A 17,303-nucleotide genomic window follows, 5' to 3' on the forward strand; every position below is an offset into this window, starting at 1 on the left:
ATCAAGATACAGAAGGTCTCTGGGTACTTGTTACATTTACAATTGACAGTATTTCTCTTACTATCCTTAATATATACGGCCCCACACATCCAGATCCAAATTTTTGGAAGAATCTTTCACATATTGTCTCTGAACATTCCTTAAACAATTTATTAATAGGTGGTGACTGCAACCAAATTCTCGATCCATTTTTGGACAGACGTTCCACTTCACATTTCATTCCACATGCCTCCCACAAAGCTTTTAAAAACTTTATTTTACACCATTCTCTCTCTGATTCCTGGAGATTATGCAACCCCGACCTCTTGGAATACTCTTTTTATTCTCCTACCCACCATTCCCATTCCAGGCTTGATTATATCTTTCTGAGTAAACGTTTATTGCAACATATGGTCAACTCTGAAATCGGTGCTATTTTGATCTCAGATCACGCACCTGTGATTACTGACCTTGATCTTTTTCTTAAAGGTTCTAAGACATCTTTATGGAGGTTTAATAACTCTCTACTTTCAGATGCTACTTTTATAGCTTCCTACAGTAAGTTTATAGAAGAATACTTTCACATCAACGATAGTGATCAACTATCATTTCATTTTGTGATGGATGCATTCAAAGCAGCCTCTAGGGGTTTCATCATAAGTTACACTCACTCAAATAAAAAGTCTGCTCAACAAAAATCGACTTCCATCCTTGAAAATATTAAGTCCATAGAACATGAATACTATACTCACAAAGCTAGTAAATCACATCTTGAAGCACTAGTCTCAGCTAAAATGGAGTTTAAACAATATACCACTGAACAAGCATGCAGCACCCTCCTGAAAATAAATGCCAGATATTACGGTGGTAACAATAAAGCTGGTTCTCTTCTAGCTCGATATTTGAAACAAAGAAAAGAAAAAACAACTATTAAATCTATCACAGATAACAATGGTGTTAAACACTTTAGAGATGAAGATATAGCATTGTGTTTCGCTTCTTACTATAAGGACCTGTACACTCCAGAATACATACCAACAGTTGAATCTCTCAACCAATATTTCTCTAATCTCAAACCAAGGGACCCATTGCCGATTGACCTCTCATCTTTAGACCAACCCCTACAACTTACCGAACTATATACAGCTTTACAATCTCTCCCCAAGGGTAAGGCTCCAGGCCCAGATGGCTTCACAGTAGAATTCTTTATTCAGTTTGCTAAGTCTCTTTTCCCCAAACTCTTTCAATTACTTAATCATTTTATAATGTCAGGTTCTGCATCTGGCTCATTTACGGAGGCCATGATTTGTCTTATTCCCAAAAAAGATCGGGATGCGACTGATTGTAAAAATTATAGACCCATATCTTTAATTAATACTGATTGTAAACTCTATGCCAAAGTTTTAGCTCTCCGTTTACTCCCATATATACCTGACCTTATTCATTCTCATCAATCTGGTTTTATCGCTAATAGAAATGTAGCAGATAATTCCCGTACTTTTTTAAATATTATTAAAGAGGCATCTAAACTTAAGATTCCTCTGGCAGCTTTATCATTGGTTGCAGAAAAGGCCTTTAATAGGGTCTACTGGGGTTTCTTGTCGAAAGCATTGGAATGGCATGGACTAGGTACTAAATTCCGACATTTTATATCCATTCTTTATTCCTCACCATGTTCCTGGGTTATAACAAACGGTATCCGATCTCCTTTTTTCCCTCTTAAAAGGGGTACTACTAATATCATATAGGTACTATCTCATAAGAAAGACAATACTCAGAGTTACTAAAAACAAAGGCTTCTTTATTTTAGTGACAATGTGCCAAAAATATCTCAGAGGAGATATTCTCTTAAGAGGTAAGTAAAATACACAAAATATGCACACAAACAAAAATCAGGTAAGTAAAACAGTCAGAAAGTAGTGCAAACACTGTAGAACAGTGGTTTTATGTGTATGGCACAGTGGGTTACTGCTTCTGTCACAGAGATTATTTTGTTACTGTGCAGTTCATAATAATAATCTAGCACAGTGAGCTATGAACAGCCGTTAAAGAGCTACATGCAAACCGCATGGCACAAATTAGAAAGTAGTTTTTTTCCCTAGTATTTCATTTTCCTTATGCTGCTAAAAAAGGTTTGCTTGTGTAGAAATACATTCTTATTACTAACGTCACTCATTTATGTGAAAAAGCTTTCTCAGATCTTACATACCTAAAGAAATATCAAAACAGAAATTGCTCCGGAAATGTAGAATCTGACCTGAGGATTCACCTTTCCTAAATAAAACCAAACAATGAAAAGGTAGTCACTGAGATGCAGCGCCAACCTTACCAATAAAATGTTTTGATTTTTGCACATTTTTTTCAATATAAAATAATTAAATCTTTAGTAATTTGAGTATTTGTTTGGTGTGTACTTGTTATATTTTTTGCGATTTATTGTATTAATGTTTGAAATTTAAATAGTACAAATTGCCCCAGCTTCCAGTAATGATTCATTGGGGGTCCTCATAAGTCAAAAGGTTGGGAACCACTGCTGTAGAATACAATAGGATGCAATAGGCCTAGGGGCAACACAGACCATATACTAAGAAAGTGGAATGCGGACCACGAATGGACCCCTAGGCTAGTGAAGTGTGTAGAGGGTTGCTGGGAGTGTAAGAAAACACCAAGAGTGTCCAGGATACTCCACCCCAAGACCCTGGAAATTAGGAGTAAAGTACTGCTATTTCCCCAGACCACAACAGACTGCAAAGCACTGAAGACGGATTCCTGGACTTGAGGACCTATAAAGGAAGGCGACCAAGTCCAAGAGTCGCAAAAGTGTCCAGGGGGGCAGGAGCTCACTAATCCCCGGATGAAGGTGCAAAATGGCTGCCTCTGGATGGAAGAAGCTGAAGATTCTGCAACAACGAAAGATGCTAGGAACTTCTCTTTCATGCAAAAGATGTCTCATGGAGTGCCGGAGGATGCAGAGTTGTTTCCTTGGCAAAATATTGCAATCAAGCCTTGCTAGCTGCAAGAGTCACAGTTAAAGAAAAGGGGTGCTGTCTGGGCCTAGAAAGGACCAGGATGTCGCTACTTGGGAGAGGAGACAGAGGGGGCCCTCAGCAATGTAGAGAGCCCATGCACAAGAAGGTAGCACCCGCAGAAGTCCTTGAACACAGGTTCAAGAAGTCTGAACACGGCAGTCATCTCAACACTGCAAAAGAGGGCCCCACGACACAGGAGATTAACTCAGGGAGCTGAGCATCGTAGGACTGAGTGCTGAGGACCTAGGCTTGGCTGTGCTTGAAGGATTTTGTGGAAATATGCACAGAAGCCCTTGTAGCTGCAGTTCATGTGGTGCACAGGATTACTGTCTGAGAGGGGAGGCAAGGACTTACCTCCTCCAAATTTGGACAGTTGGACCACTGGACAGTCTAGGTCACTTGGGTCCACCACTGGTGTTCCAGGGGCCATGCTCATCAGGATGAGAGGGGTCCCAGAGTACAGGTGACACTGAAGTTTTGTGCCTGCTGGAGCAGGGGGAAGATTCTGTCAACCCACTGGAGATTTCTTAGCGGCTTCCAGTGCAGGATGAAGGCAGGCAGCCCCCAAAGCATGCACCACCAGGAAGCAGTCAAGAAAGCTGACAGGATTAGGTGGTACAATGTCGCTGGTAGTCCTCTTGCTACTTTGTTGCAGTTTTGCAGGCGTTCTGGAGCAGTCAATGGTCGATCGTTGGCAGAAGTCAAAGAGAGAGATGCAGAGGAACTCTGGTGAATTCTTGCAAGTCGTTATCTGAGGAAAAGCCCACTGGAGAGACCCTAAATAGCCCTCAGAGGAGGATTGGCCACCTAGTCAGGTAAGCACCTATCAGGAGGGATCTCTGACGTCACCTGCGGTTACTGGCCACTCAGAGGCCTCCAGAGTGTCCTCACACCTCTGGATCCAAGATAGCAGAGGTTTGGGACACACTGCAGGAGCTCTGGGCACCACCCCTGGGGTGGTGATGGCCAGGGGAGTAGTCACTGCCTTTCCTTTGTCCAGTTTCACGCCAGAGCAGGGACTGGGGGTTCCCTAAACCGGTTTAGACTGGCTTATGCAAGGAGGGACCACTGTGCCCTTTCAAAGCATTTCCACAGGCTGGGAGAGGCTACCCCTCCCCAGCCTTTAACACCTATTTCCAAAGGGAGAGGGTGTAACACCCTCTCTCAGAGGAAATTCTTTGTTCTGCCTTCCTGGGACTGGGCTGCCCAGACCCCAGGAGGGCAGAATCATGTCTGTGGGGTGGCAGCAGCGGTAGCTGCAGAGAAAACCCCTGAGAGGTGGTTTGGCAGTACCCGGGGTCCATAGTGGAGCCACAGAGATGAATGGGATTGGCTCCCCAATACCAGATTTGGCATGGGGGGCAATTCCATGATCTTAGACATGTTACATGGCCATATTCGGAGTTACCATTGTGAAGCTATATGTAGGAATTTACTTATATGTAGTGCACGCATGTAATGGTGTCCCCGCTCTCACAAAGTCTGGGGAAATGGCTCTGAACTATGAGGGGGCACATAGAAAAAAATGCAACTTTACCAATAGATGTAAGAGACACCAAACTCCCCATTTCTATCTGTTCCCAAATATAAACTACACTTAAAAGATATTTAAAGGCAGCCCCCGTGTTAACTTATGAAAGAGATAGGCCTTGCAACAGTGAAAACCAAACTTGGCAGTATTTCACTGTTAGGACATGTAAAACACATCAGTACATGTCCCACCTTTAACATACGCTGCTCCCTGCCTATGGGGCTAACTAGGGCCTAACTTAGGCGTGCCTTACATGTATAAAAAGGGAAGGTTTGGGCCTGGCAAGTGGGTACACTTGCCAGGTCGAATTGGCAGTTTAAAAACTGCACACACACATACTGCAGTGCAGATCTGACTATGTTTACAGGGCTACTTAAGTGGGTGGCACAATCAGTGCCGTAGGCCCACTAGTAGCATTTGATGTACAGGCCATGTGCACCTCTAGTTCACTTTACAAGGGACTTACTAGTAAATCAAATATGCCAATCATGGAAACAAATATCACCAACACAATTTACACTAGAGCATATGCACTTTAGCACTGATTAGCAGTGGTAAAGTACCCAGAGTCCTAAGCCAACAAAAACGTGTCAGAAAATAAAATGGAGGGGGCGTGGCTGGAGGTCACGCAAAATGGCCGCTGCTCTTTAGAGCTCCGTGAGGCTTCAGCACTTCCTGGAAAGAAGGAGATGTTTTCACATCAAAATTATTAATTTCTTCAGCATTTTTGAGCACTGGAGCACTGCAGCTGCATAAATATGCCTTTATCTTACAGAGACATTGAGTTTTAAAGTCATTTCAGAGGCTTCATGTGAGTGCCTGAGGTAATTATTTATCTGCGTCATTTGTGTTTCACTCTGTAAGCCTCTGCACAAACCTAAACTTTCACAGAAATGTTTCTATTAGACTTCTAACTGCTTGCCTGGATGTGATTCTACAAATCTAGTTTCCTCTGCAATGGAATATTTATTACCGTCTGACAGCCAGCTGAACTTTTGACCTCTCTCTTCAAACACATTTAGCTGAGTTTTTCAACTTTCAGTATTCACTGGCAGCTCTTGTCAAGGAGCTCTTTCAAATTGCTCTTCATAACATGGTAAATGCTTTCCTTTGAGGAGGGGATTTTTTTCCTTTTCAGAAGGTTCCCTTAAAACTAGTCACCAATTGTTTGACTATGTGCAGTAAAGTGCTTTGCTCTTGTGGTATTCTGTTATGCCTGTTATGAGAGAATAATTTAGGATTTTCGATTTATATATTTTTTTATTATATTTTGCTATGTTGTTGGAAACTTCTGGCAGCAGCTTCTCATTGTAATATAATTTCATCAACACCTCACATTGCTGGCTTCCTATTACCAAATTGCTGCTGGCTTTTATGGGGAGACCACATAATTCTCAGAGTTGCCAGTCATCATCTTTCTCCAAGTCTAATAATCGTCTTCGAGTGGTGCGCACACATATAACTAAATCTTCTCTACCATCAACTTTAACAATGGATAGTGCTGCAGTCTTTTTAAAGGATGGCGCCTCTTCATCTCATGCTGCTGGCGCAGTTGCGAAAAAAACATCTAACACCTCCTTCGTCAAGCGCCCAAAAAAAGACCTTGATTCTCCCTCAAAATCACCTTCACATCTTACTCTAGATGATGTCATTGATAAATTGCGTGCACTAAAGCCCTTTATGATGGACACTAATGCCTCTTTGCAACGTATTGAGGAGCAATGGTCCCAACACGAACAACAAATTTGTACTCTGGAGCAGAGAGTCAGTAGCCTTGAAGATTGTAACACTGTCAATCCTCAGATCTCTAAAGACATAGCTCAACTTAAAAGGCTTACTGAAAGCTTAGAAAACAGAAATAGGAGAAATAATCTTCGCCTTTTTGGGATTCCAGAAGGTTCTGAAGGCTCTAACATGATTGCATTCCTTCAAAAAGCAATACCTTAAATTCTTAGCTTGCCTCCTACCTCTCCCCTCTCTATCCAACGGGCACATCGTTTAGGTCCACAGACTTCAACTGGCCCTCGTGCACATCCTAGAGGAATTATTATTCTCTTTCTCCAATTTACTGACTTGATGCAAATACTCTCGGAAGCCAAAAAGATGGGCGCTTTGCTATGGTCAGGTCATAAAGTATTTTTCACACAAGACACGTCGCAAACACGTTCAAATCCTTGAATATTCGATATGGTCTTCTTCACCCATGCCTTTTTAAAATTACATTCAAGGACAAATCTTACTCGTTTGAGGAACCTTCAGCACTACAAACGTTTATTAACCAACACAAAACAGAAGCAATGGAACTAGGAGCATCTGCAATTACTTGAAGATATGATTGAATTTGTCTTTAATGTCCTTCTTTTTTTTTTTCTGGACAGTTTTATAGTAATGGTTATGTTTAATATTTATATCCATGTTTTTCCATCTCTGCATCTTCTTATTTTCTTATATATATATATTTATTTTTAGATAGTGTTCTTTGTGCAATCCTCATGTTCCTTTCCCAACCGTATCCCCTTCTCACCATCCAAACTGTTCTCCTACATGTTACACTGTTAAGCTTTGATTTTTATTGTTTTTCATGTCACAGTCCTTTACTGTAGTTATTACGTTATTTGGTCTCCTGAATGGTACATTTTTCGTTTGTATGTTTTTTTTTTTCTTCCATGAACTCGCCTTCATATGTTTTAATATCTAATATCACTTTTCTTGTGCTGAAGCCACTCTTGCCTGTCTTTTCAGGTTTTCCGCTGTCCCTCTACCTTTCGGGGTATTCACTTTCTATCTTGTTTTTTTTAGCTTTCGTGGACTTTAGTCCCTGTATTGCCACATCCATGTATATACAACTTCTGGAGGTCATCTTCCTCCTTTTCTTTTTCTTTACTATCTTGTTTCTTCCTCATTTCTTTGCTTTTGCAAAATTGATATGCCTAGTTTTTTCATTGTTACAGCAGTTGTTTATTAATACTTCTTGTTATGCAACTTAGAACTGTTACTTGGAATGTTAAGGGGCTTAAACACCCCATTAAACGTCAGCGTGTCTTATCTCACCTAGCTCGTTTGAAATGCCACATTGCTTTGTTGCAAGAGACTCACCTCAACGACTCTGAGGCAATTAAGCTTAGAAAACAATGGGTGGGGGACATTTTCTACTCCCCTTCCATCACAAACAAAAATGGGGTAATTATACTCTGTCATAAATCTCTAAAACCTACCATAATTTCACAGCATCAAGATACAGAAGGTCTCTGGGTACTTGTTACATTTACAATTGACAGTATTTCTCTTACTATCCTTAATATATACGGCCCCACACATCCAGATCCAAATTTTTGGAAGAATCTTTCACATATTGTCTCTGAACATTCCTTAAACAATTTATTAATAGGTGGTGACTGCAACCAAATTCTCGATCCATTTTTGGACAGACGTTCCACTTCACATTTCATTCCACATGCCTCCCACAAAGCTTTTAAAAACTTTATTTTACACCATTCTCTCTCTGATTCCTGGAGATTATGCAACCCCGACCTCTTGGAATACTCTTTTTATTCTCCTACCCACCATTCCCATTCCAGGCTTGATTATATCTTTCTGAGTAAACGTTTATTGCAACATATGGTCAACTCTGAAATCGGTGCTATTTTGATCTCAGATCACGCACCTGTGATTACTGACCTTGATCTTTTTCTTAAAGGTTCTAAGACATCTTTATGGAGGTTTAATAACTCTCTACTTTCAGATGCTACTTTTATAGCTTCCTACAGTAAGTTTATAGAAGAATACTTTCACATCAACGATAGTGATCAACTATCATTTCATTTTGTGATGGATGCATTCAAAGCAGCCTCTAGGGGTTTCATCATAAGTTACACTCACTCAAATAAAAAGTCTGCTCAACAAAAATCGACTTCCATCCTTGAAAATATTAAGTCCATAGAACATGAATACTATACTCACAAAGCTAGTAAATCACATCTTGAAGCACTAGTCTCAGCTAAAATGGAGTTTAAACAATATACCACTGAACAAGCATGCAGCACCCTCCTGAAAATAAATGCCAGATATTACGGTGGTAACAATAAAGCTGGTTCTCTTCTAGCTCGATATTTGAAACAAAGAAAAGAAAAAACAACTATTAAATCTATCACAGATAACAATGGTGTTAAACACTTTAGAGATGAAGATATAGCATTGTGTTTCGCTTCTTACTATAAGGACCTGTACACTCCAGAATACATACCAACAGTTGAATCTCTCAACCAATATTTCTCTAATCTCAAACCAAGGGACCCATTGCCGATTGACCTCTCATCTTTAGACCAACCCCTACAACTTACCGAACTATATACAGCTTTACAATCTCTCCCCAAGGGTAAGGCTCCAGGCCCAGATGGCTTCACAGTAGAATTCTTTATTCAGTTTGCTAAGTCTCTTTTCCCCAAACTCTTTCAATTACTTAATCATTTTATAATGTCAGGTTCTGCATCTGGCTCATTTACGGAGGCCATGATTTGTCTTATTCCCAAAAAAGATCGGGATGCGACTGATTGTAAAAATTATAGACCCATATCTTTAATTAATACTGATTGTAAACTCTATGCCAAAGTTTTAGCTCTCCGTTTACTCCCATATATACCTGACCTTATTCATTCTCATCAATCTGGTTTTATCGCTAATAGAAATGTACCAGATAATTCCCGTACTTTTTTAAATATTATTAAAGAGGCATCTAAACTTAAGATTCCTCTGGCAGCTTTATCATTGGTTGCAGAAAAGGCCTTTAATAGGGTCTACTGGGGTTTCTTGTCGAAAGCATTGGAATGGCATGGACTAGGTACTAAATTCCGACATTTTATATCCATTCTTTATTCCTCACCATGTTCCTGGGTTATAACAAACGGTATCCGATCTCCTTTTTTCCCTCTTAAAAGGGGTACTACTAATATCATATAGGTACTATCTCATAAGAAAGACAATACTCAGAGTTACTAAAAACAAAGGCTTCTTTATTTTAGTGACAATGTGCCAAAAATATCTCAGAGGAGATATTCTCTTAAGAGGTAAGTAAAATACACAAAATATGCACACAAACAAAAATCAGGTAAGTAAAACAGTCAGAAAGTAGTGCAAACACTGTAGAACAGTGGTTTTATGTGTATGGCACAGTGGGTTACTGCTTCTGTCACAGAGATTATTTTGTTACTGTGCAGTTCATAATAATAATCTAGCACAGTGAGCTATGAACAGCCGTTAAAGAGCTACATGCAAACCGCATGGCACAAATTAGAAAGTTGTTTTTTTCCCTAGTATTTCATTTTCCTTATGCTGCTAAAAAAGGTTTGCTTGTGTAAAAATACATTCTTATTACTAACGTCACTCATTTATGTGAAAAAGCTTTCTCAGATCTTACATACCTAAAGAAATATCAAAACAGAAATTGCTCCGGAAATGTAGAATCTGACCTGAGGATTCACCTTTCCTAAATAAAACCAAACAATGAAAAGGTAGTCACTGAGATGCAGCGCCAACCTTACCAATAAAATGTTTTGATTTTTGCACATTTTTTTCAATATAAAATAATTAAATCTTTAGTAATTTGAGTATTTGTTTGGTGTGTACTTGTTATATTTTTTGCGATTTATTGTATTAATGTTTGAAATTTAAATAGTACAAATTGCCCCAGCTTCCAGTAATGATTCATTGGGGGTCCTCATAAGTCAAAAGGTTGGGAACCACTGCTGTAGAATACAATAGGATGCAATAGGCCTAGGGGCAACACAGACCATATACTAAAAAGTGGACTGCGGACCACGAATGGACCCCTAGGCTAGTGAAGTGTGTAGAGGGTTGCTGGGAGTGTAAGAAAACACCAAGAGTGTCCAGGATACTCCACCCCAAGACCCTGGAAATTAGGAGTAAAGTACTGCTATTTCCCCAGACCACAACAGACTGCAAAGCACTGAAGACGGATTCCTGGACTTGAGGACCTATAAAGGAAGGCGACCAAGTCCAAGAGTCGCAAAAGTGTCCAGGGGGGCAGGAGCTCACTAATCCCCGGATGAAGGTGCAAAATGGCTGCCTCTGGATGGAAGAAGCTGAAGATTCTGCAACAACGAAAGATGCTAGGAACTTCTCTTTCATGCAAAAGATGTCTCATGGAGTGCCGGAGGATGCAGAGTTGTTTCCTTGGCAAAATATTGCAATCAAGCCTTGCTAGCTGCAAGAGTCACAGTTAAAGAAAAGGGGTGCTGTCTGGGCCTAGAAAGGACCAGGATGTCGCTACTTGGGAGAGGAGACAGAGGGGGCCCTCAGCAATGTAGAGAGCCCATGCACAAGAAGGTAGCACCCGCAGAAGTCCTTGAACACAGGTTCAAGAAGTCTGAACACGGCAGTCATCTCAACACTGCAAAAGAGGGCCCCACGACACAGGAGATTAACTCAGGGAGCTGAGCATCGTAGGACTGAGTGCTGAGGACCTAGGCTTGGCTGTGCTTGAAGGATTTTGTGGAAATATGCACAGAAGCCCTTGTAGCTGCAGTTCATGTGGTGCACAGGATTACTGTCTGAGAGGGGAGGCAAGGACTTACCTCCTCCAAATTTGGACAGTTGGACCACTGGACAGTCTAGGTCACTTGGGTCCACCACTGGTGTTCCAGGGGCCATGCTCATCAGGATGAGAGGGGTCCCAGAGTACAGGTGACACTGAAGTTTGGTGCCTGCTGGAGCAGGGGGAAGATTCTGTCAACCCACTGGAGATTTCTTAGCGGCTTCCAGTGCAGGATGAAGGCAGGCAGCCCCCAAAGCATGCACCACCAGGAAGCAGTCAAGAAAGCTGACAGGATTAGGTGGTACAATGTCGCTGGTAGTCCTCTTGCTACTTTGTTGCAGTTTTGCAGGCGTTCTGGAGCAGTCAATGGTCGATCGTTGGCAGAAGTCAAAGAGAGAGATGCAGAGGAACTCTGGTGAATTCTTGCAAGTCGTTATCTGAGGAAAAGCCCACTGGAGAGACCCTAAATAGCCCTCAGAGGAGGATTGGCCACCTAGTCAGGTAAGCACCTATCAGGAGGGATCTCTGACGTCACCTGCGGTTACTGGCCACTCAGAGGCCTCCAGAGTGTCCTCACACCTCTGGATCCAAGATAGCAGAGGTTTGGGACACACTGCAGGAGCTCTGGGCACCACCCCTGGGGTGGTGATGGCCAGGGGAGTAGTCACTGCCTTTCCTTTGTCCAGTTTCACGCCAGAGCAGGGACTGGGGGTTCCCTAAACCGGTTTAGACTGGCTTATGCAAGGAGGGACCACTGTGCCCTTTCAAAGCATTTCCACAGGCTGGGAGAGGCTACCCCTCCCCAGCCTTTAACACCTATTTCCAAAGGGAGAGGGTGTAACACCCTCTCTCAGAGGAAATTCTTTGTTCTGCCTTCCTGGGACTGGGCTGCCCAGACCCCAGGAGGGCAGAATCATGTCTGTGGGGTGGCAGCAGCGGTAGCTGCAGAGAAAACCCCTGAGAGGTGGTTTGGCAGTACCCGGGGTCCATAGTGGAGCCACAGAGATGAATGGGATTGGCTCCCCAATACCAGATTTGGCATGGGGGGCAATTCCATGATCTTAGACATGTTACATGGCCATATTCGGAGTTACCATTGTGAAGCTATATGTAGGAATTTACTTATATGTAGTGCACGCATGTAATGGTGTCCCCGCTCTCACAAAGTCTGGGGAAATGGCTCTGAACTATGAGGGGGCACATAGAAAAAAATGCAACTTTACCAATAGATGTAAGAGACACCAAACTCCCCATTTCTATCTGTTCCCAAATATAAACTACACTTAAAAGATATTTAAAGGCAGCCCCCGTGTTAACTTATGAAAGAGATAGGCCTTGCAACAGTGAAAACCAAACTTGGCAGTATTTCACTGTTAGGACATGTAAAACACATCAGTACATGTCCCACCTTTAACATACGCTGCTCCCTGCCTATGGGGCTAACTAGGGCCTAACTTAGGCGTGCCTTACATGTATAAAAAGGGAAGGTTTGGGCCTGGCAAGTGGGTACACTTGCCAGGTCGAATTGGCAGTTTAAAAACTGCACACACACATACTGCAGTGCAGATCTGACTATGTTTACAGGGCTACTTAAGTGGGTGGCACAATCAGTGCCGTAGGCCCACTAGTAGCATTTGATGTACAGGCCATGTGCACCTCTAGTTCACTTTACAAGGGACTTACTAGTAAATCAAATATGCCAATCATGGAAACAAATATCACCAACACAATTTACACTAGAGCATATGCACTTTAGCACTGATTAGCAGTGGTAAAGTACCCAGAGTCCTAAGCCAACAAAAACGTGTCAGAAAATAAAATGGAGGGGGCGTGGCTGGAGGTCACGCAAGATGGCCGCTGCTCTTTAGAGCTCCGTGAGGCTTCAGCACTTCCTGGAAAGAAGGAGATGTTTTCACATCAAAATTATTAATTTCTTCAGCATTTTTGAGCACCGGAGCACTGCAGCTGCATAAATATGCCTTTATCTTACAGAGACATTGAGTTTTAAAGTCATTTCAGAGGCTTCATGTGAGTGCCTGAGGTAATTATTTATCTGCGTCATTTGTGTTTCACTCTGTAAGCCTCTGCACAAACCTAAACTTTCACAGAAATGTTTCTATTTGACTTCTAACTGCTTGCCTGGATGTGATTCTACAAATCTAGTTTCCTCTGCAATGGAATATTTATTACCGTCTGACAGCCAGCTGAACTTTTGACCTCTCTCTTCAAACACATTTAGCTGAGTTTTTCAACTTTCAGTATTCACTGGCAGCTCTTGTCAAGGAGCTCTTTCAAATTGCTCTTCATAACATGGTAAATGCTTTCCTTTGAGGAGGGGATTTTTTTCCTTTTCAGAAGGTTCCCTTAAAACTAGTCACCAATTGTTTGACTATGTGCAGTAAAGTGCTTTGCTCTTGTGGTATTCTGTTATGCCTGTTATGAGAGAATAATTTAGGATTTTCGATTTATATATTTTTTTATTATATTTTGCTATGTTGTTGGAAACTTCTGGCAGCAGCTTCTCATTGTAATATAATTTCATCAACACCTCACATTGCTGGCTTCCTATTACCAAATTGCTGCTGGCTTTTATGGGGAGACCACATAATTCTCAGAGTTGCCAGTCATCATCTTTCTCCAAGTCTAATAATCGTCTTCGAGTGGTGCGCACACATATAACTAAATCTTCTCTACCATCAACTTTAACAATGGATAGTGCTGCAGTCTTTTTAAAGGATGGCGCCTCTTCATCTCATGCTGCTGGCGCAGTTGCGAAAAAAACATCTAACACCTCCTTCGTCAAGCGCCCAAAAAAAGACCTTGATTCTCCCTCAAAATCACCTTCACATCTTACTCTAGATGATGTCATTGATAAATTGCGTGCACTAAAGCCCTTTATGATGGACACTAATGCCTCTTTGCAACGTATTGAGGAGCAATGGTCCCAACACGAACAACAAATTTGTACTCTGGAGCAGAGAGTCAGTAGCCTTGAAGATTGTAACACTGTCAATCCTCAGATCTCTAAAGACATAGCTCAACTTAAAAGGCTTACTGAAAGCTTAGAAAACAGAAATAGGAGAAATAATCTTCGCCTTTTTGGGATTCCAGAAGGTTCTGAAGGCTCTAACATGATTGCATTCCTTCAAAAAGCAATACCTTAAATTCTTAGCTTGCCTCCTACCTCTCCCCTCTCTATCCAACGGGCACATCGTTTAGGTCCACAGACTTCAACTGGCCCTCGTGCACATCCTAGAGGAATTATTATTCTCTTTCTCCAATTTACTGACTTGATGCAAATACTCTCGGAAGCCAAAAAGATGGGCGCTTTGCTATGGTCAGGTCATAAAGTATTTTTCACACAAGACACGTCGCAAACACGTTCAAATCCTTGAATATTCGATATGGTCTTCTTCACCCATGCCTTTTTAAAATTACATTCAAGGACAAATCTTACTCGTTTGAGGAACCTTCAGCACTACAAACGTTTATTAACCAACACAAAACAGAAGCAATGGAACTAGGAGCATCTGCAATTACTTGAAGATATGATTGAATTTGTCTTTAATGTCCTTCTTTTTTTTTTTCTGGACAGTTTTATAGTAATGGTTATGTTTAATATTTATATCCATGTTTTTCCATCTCTGCATCTTCTTATTTTCTTATATATATATATTTATTTTTAGATAGTGTTCTTTGTGCAATCCTCATGTTCCTTTCCCAACCGTATCCCCTTCTCACCATCCAAACTGTTCTCCTACATGTTACACTGTTAAGCTTTGATTTTTATTGTTTTTCATGTCACAGTCCTTTACTGTAGTTATTACGTTATTTGGTCTCCTGAATGGTACATTTTTCGTTTGTATGTTTTTTTTTTTCTTCCATGAACTCGCCTTCATATGTTTTAATATCTAATATCACTTTTCTTGTGCTGAAGCCACTCTTGCCTGTCTTTTCAGGTTTTCCGCTGTCCCTCTACCTTTCGGGGTATTCACTTTCTATCTTGTTTTTTTTAGCTTTCGTGGACTTTAGTCCCTGTATTGCCACATCCATGTATATACAACTTCTGGAGGTCATCTTCCTCCTTTTCTTTACTATCTTGTTTCTTCCTCATTTCTTTGCTTTTGCAAAATTGATATGCCTAGTTTTTTCATTGTTACAGCAGTTGTTTATTAATACTTCTTGTTATGCAACTTAGAACTGTTACTTGGAATGTTAAGGGGCTTAAACACCCCATTAAACGTCAGCGTGTCTTATCTCACCTAGCTCGTTTGAAATGCCACATTGCTTTGTTGCAAGAGACTCACCTCAACGACTCTGAGGCAATTAAGCTTAGAAAACAATGGGTGGGGGACATTTTCTACTCCCCTTCCATCACAAACAAAAATGGGGTAATTATACTCTGTCATAAATCTCTAAAACCTACCATAATTTCACAGCATCAAGATACAGAAGGTCTCTGGGTGCTTGTTACATTTACAATTGACAGTATTTCTCTTACTATCCTTAATATATACGGCCCCACACATCCAGATCCAAATTTTTGGAAGAATCTTTCACATATTGTCTCTGAACATTCCTTAAACAATTTATTAATAGGTGGTGACTGCAACCAAATTCTCGATCCATTTTTGGACAGACGTTCCACTTCACATTTCATTCCACATGCCTCCCACAAAGCTTTTAAAAACTTTATTTTACACCATTCTCTCTCTGATTCCTGGAGATTATGCAACCCCGACCTCTTGGAATACTCTTTTTATTCTCCTACCCACCATTCCCATTCCAGGCTTGATTATATCTTTCTGAGTAAACGTTTATTGCAACATATGGTCAACTCTGAAATCGGTGCTATTTTGATCTCAGATCACGCACCTGTGATTACTGACCTTGATCTTTTTCTTAAAGGTTCTAAGACATCTTTATGGAGGTTTAATAACTCTCTACTTTCAGATGCTACTTTTATAGCTTCCTACAGTAAGTTTATAGAAGAATACTTTCACATCAACGATAGTGATCAACTATCATTTCATTTTGTGATGGATGCATTCAAAGCAGCCTCTAGGGGTTTCATCATAAGTTACACTCACTCAAATAAAAAGTCTGCTCAACAAAAATCGACTTCCATCCTTGAAAATATTAAGTCCATAGAACATGAATACTATACTCACAAAGCTAGTAAATCACATCTTGAAGCACTAGTCTCAGCTAAAATGGAGTTTAAACAATATACCACTGAACAAGCATGCAGCACCCTCCTGAAAATAAATGCCAGATATTACGGTGGTAACAATAAAGCTGGTTCTCTTCTAGCTCGATATTTGAAACAAAGAAAAGAAAAAACAACTATTAAATCTATCACAGATAACAATGGTGTTAAACACTTTAGAGATGAAGATATAGCATTGTGTTTCGCTTCTTACTATAAGGACCTGTACACTCCAGAATACATACCAACAGTTGAATCTCTCAACCAATATTTCTCTAATCTCAAACCAAGGGACCCATTGCCGATTGACCTCTCATCTTTAGACCAACCCCTACAACTTACCGAACTATATACAGCTTTACAATCTCTCCCCAAGGGTAAGGCTCCAGGCCCAGATGGCTTCACAGTAGAATTCTTTATTCAGTTTGCTAAGTCTCTTTTCCCCAAACTCTTTCAATTACTTAATCATTTTATAATGTCAGGTTCTGCATCTGGCTCATTTACGGAGGCCATGATTTGTCTTATTCCCAAAAAAGATCGGGATGCGACTCATTGTAAAAATTATAGACCCATATCTTTAATTAATACTGATTGTAAACTCTATGCCAAAGTTTTAGCTCTCCGTTTACTCCCATATATACCTGACCTTATTCATTCTCATCAATCTGGTTTTATCGCTAATAGAAATGTACCAGATAATTCCCGTACTTTTTAAAATATTATTAAAGAGGCATCTAAACTTAAGATTCCTCTGGCAGCTTTATCATTGGTTGCAGAAAAGGCCCTTAATAGGGTCTACTGGGGTTTCTTGTCGAAAGCATTGGAATGGCATGGACTAGGTACTAAATTCCGACATTTTATATCCATTCTTTATTCCTCACCATGTTCCTGGGTTATAACAAACGGTATCCGATCTCCTTTTTTCCCTCTTAAAAGGGGTACTACTAATATCATATAGGTACTATCTCATAAGAAAGACAATACTCAGAGTTACTAAAAACAAAG

The sequence above is a fragment of the Pleurodeles waltl genome, chromosome 9 (genome assembly GCF_031143425.1).
Source record: "Pleurodeles waltl isolate 20211129_DDA chromosome 9, aPleWal1.hap1.20221129, whole genome shotgun sequence".
Taxonomy (NCBI): Eukaryota; Metazoa; Chordata; class Amphibia; order Caudata; family Salamandridae; genus Pleurodeles; species Pleurodeles waltl.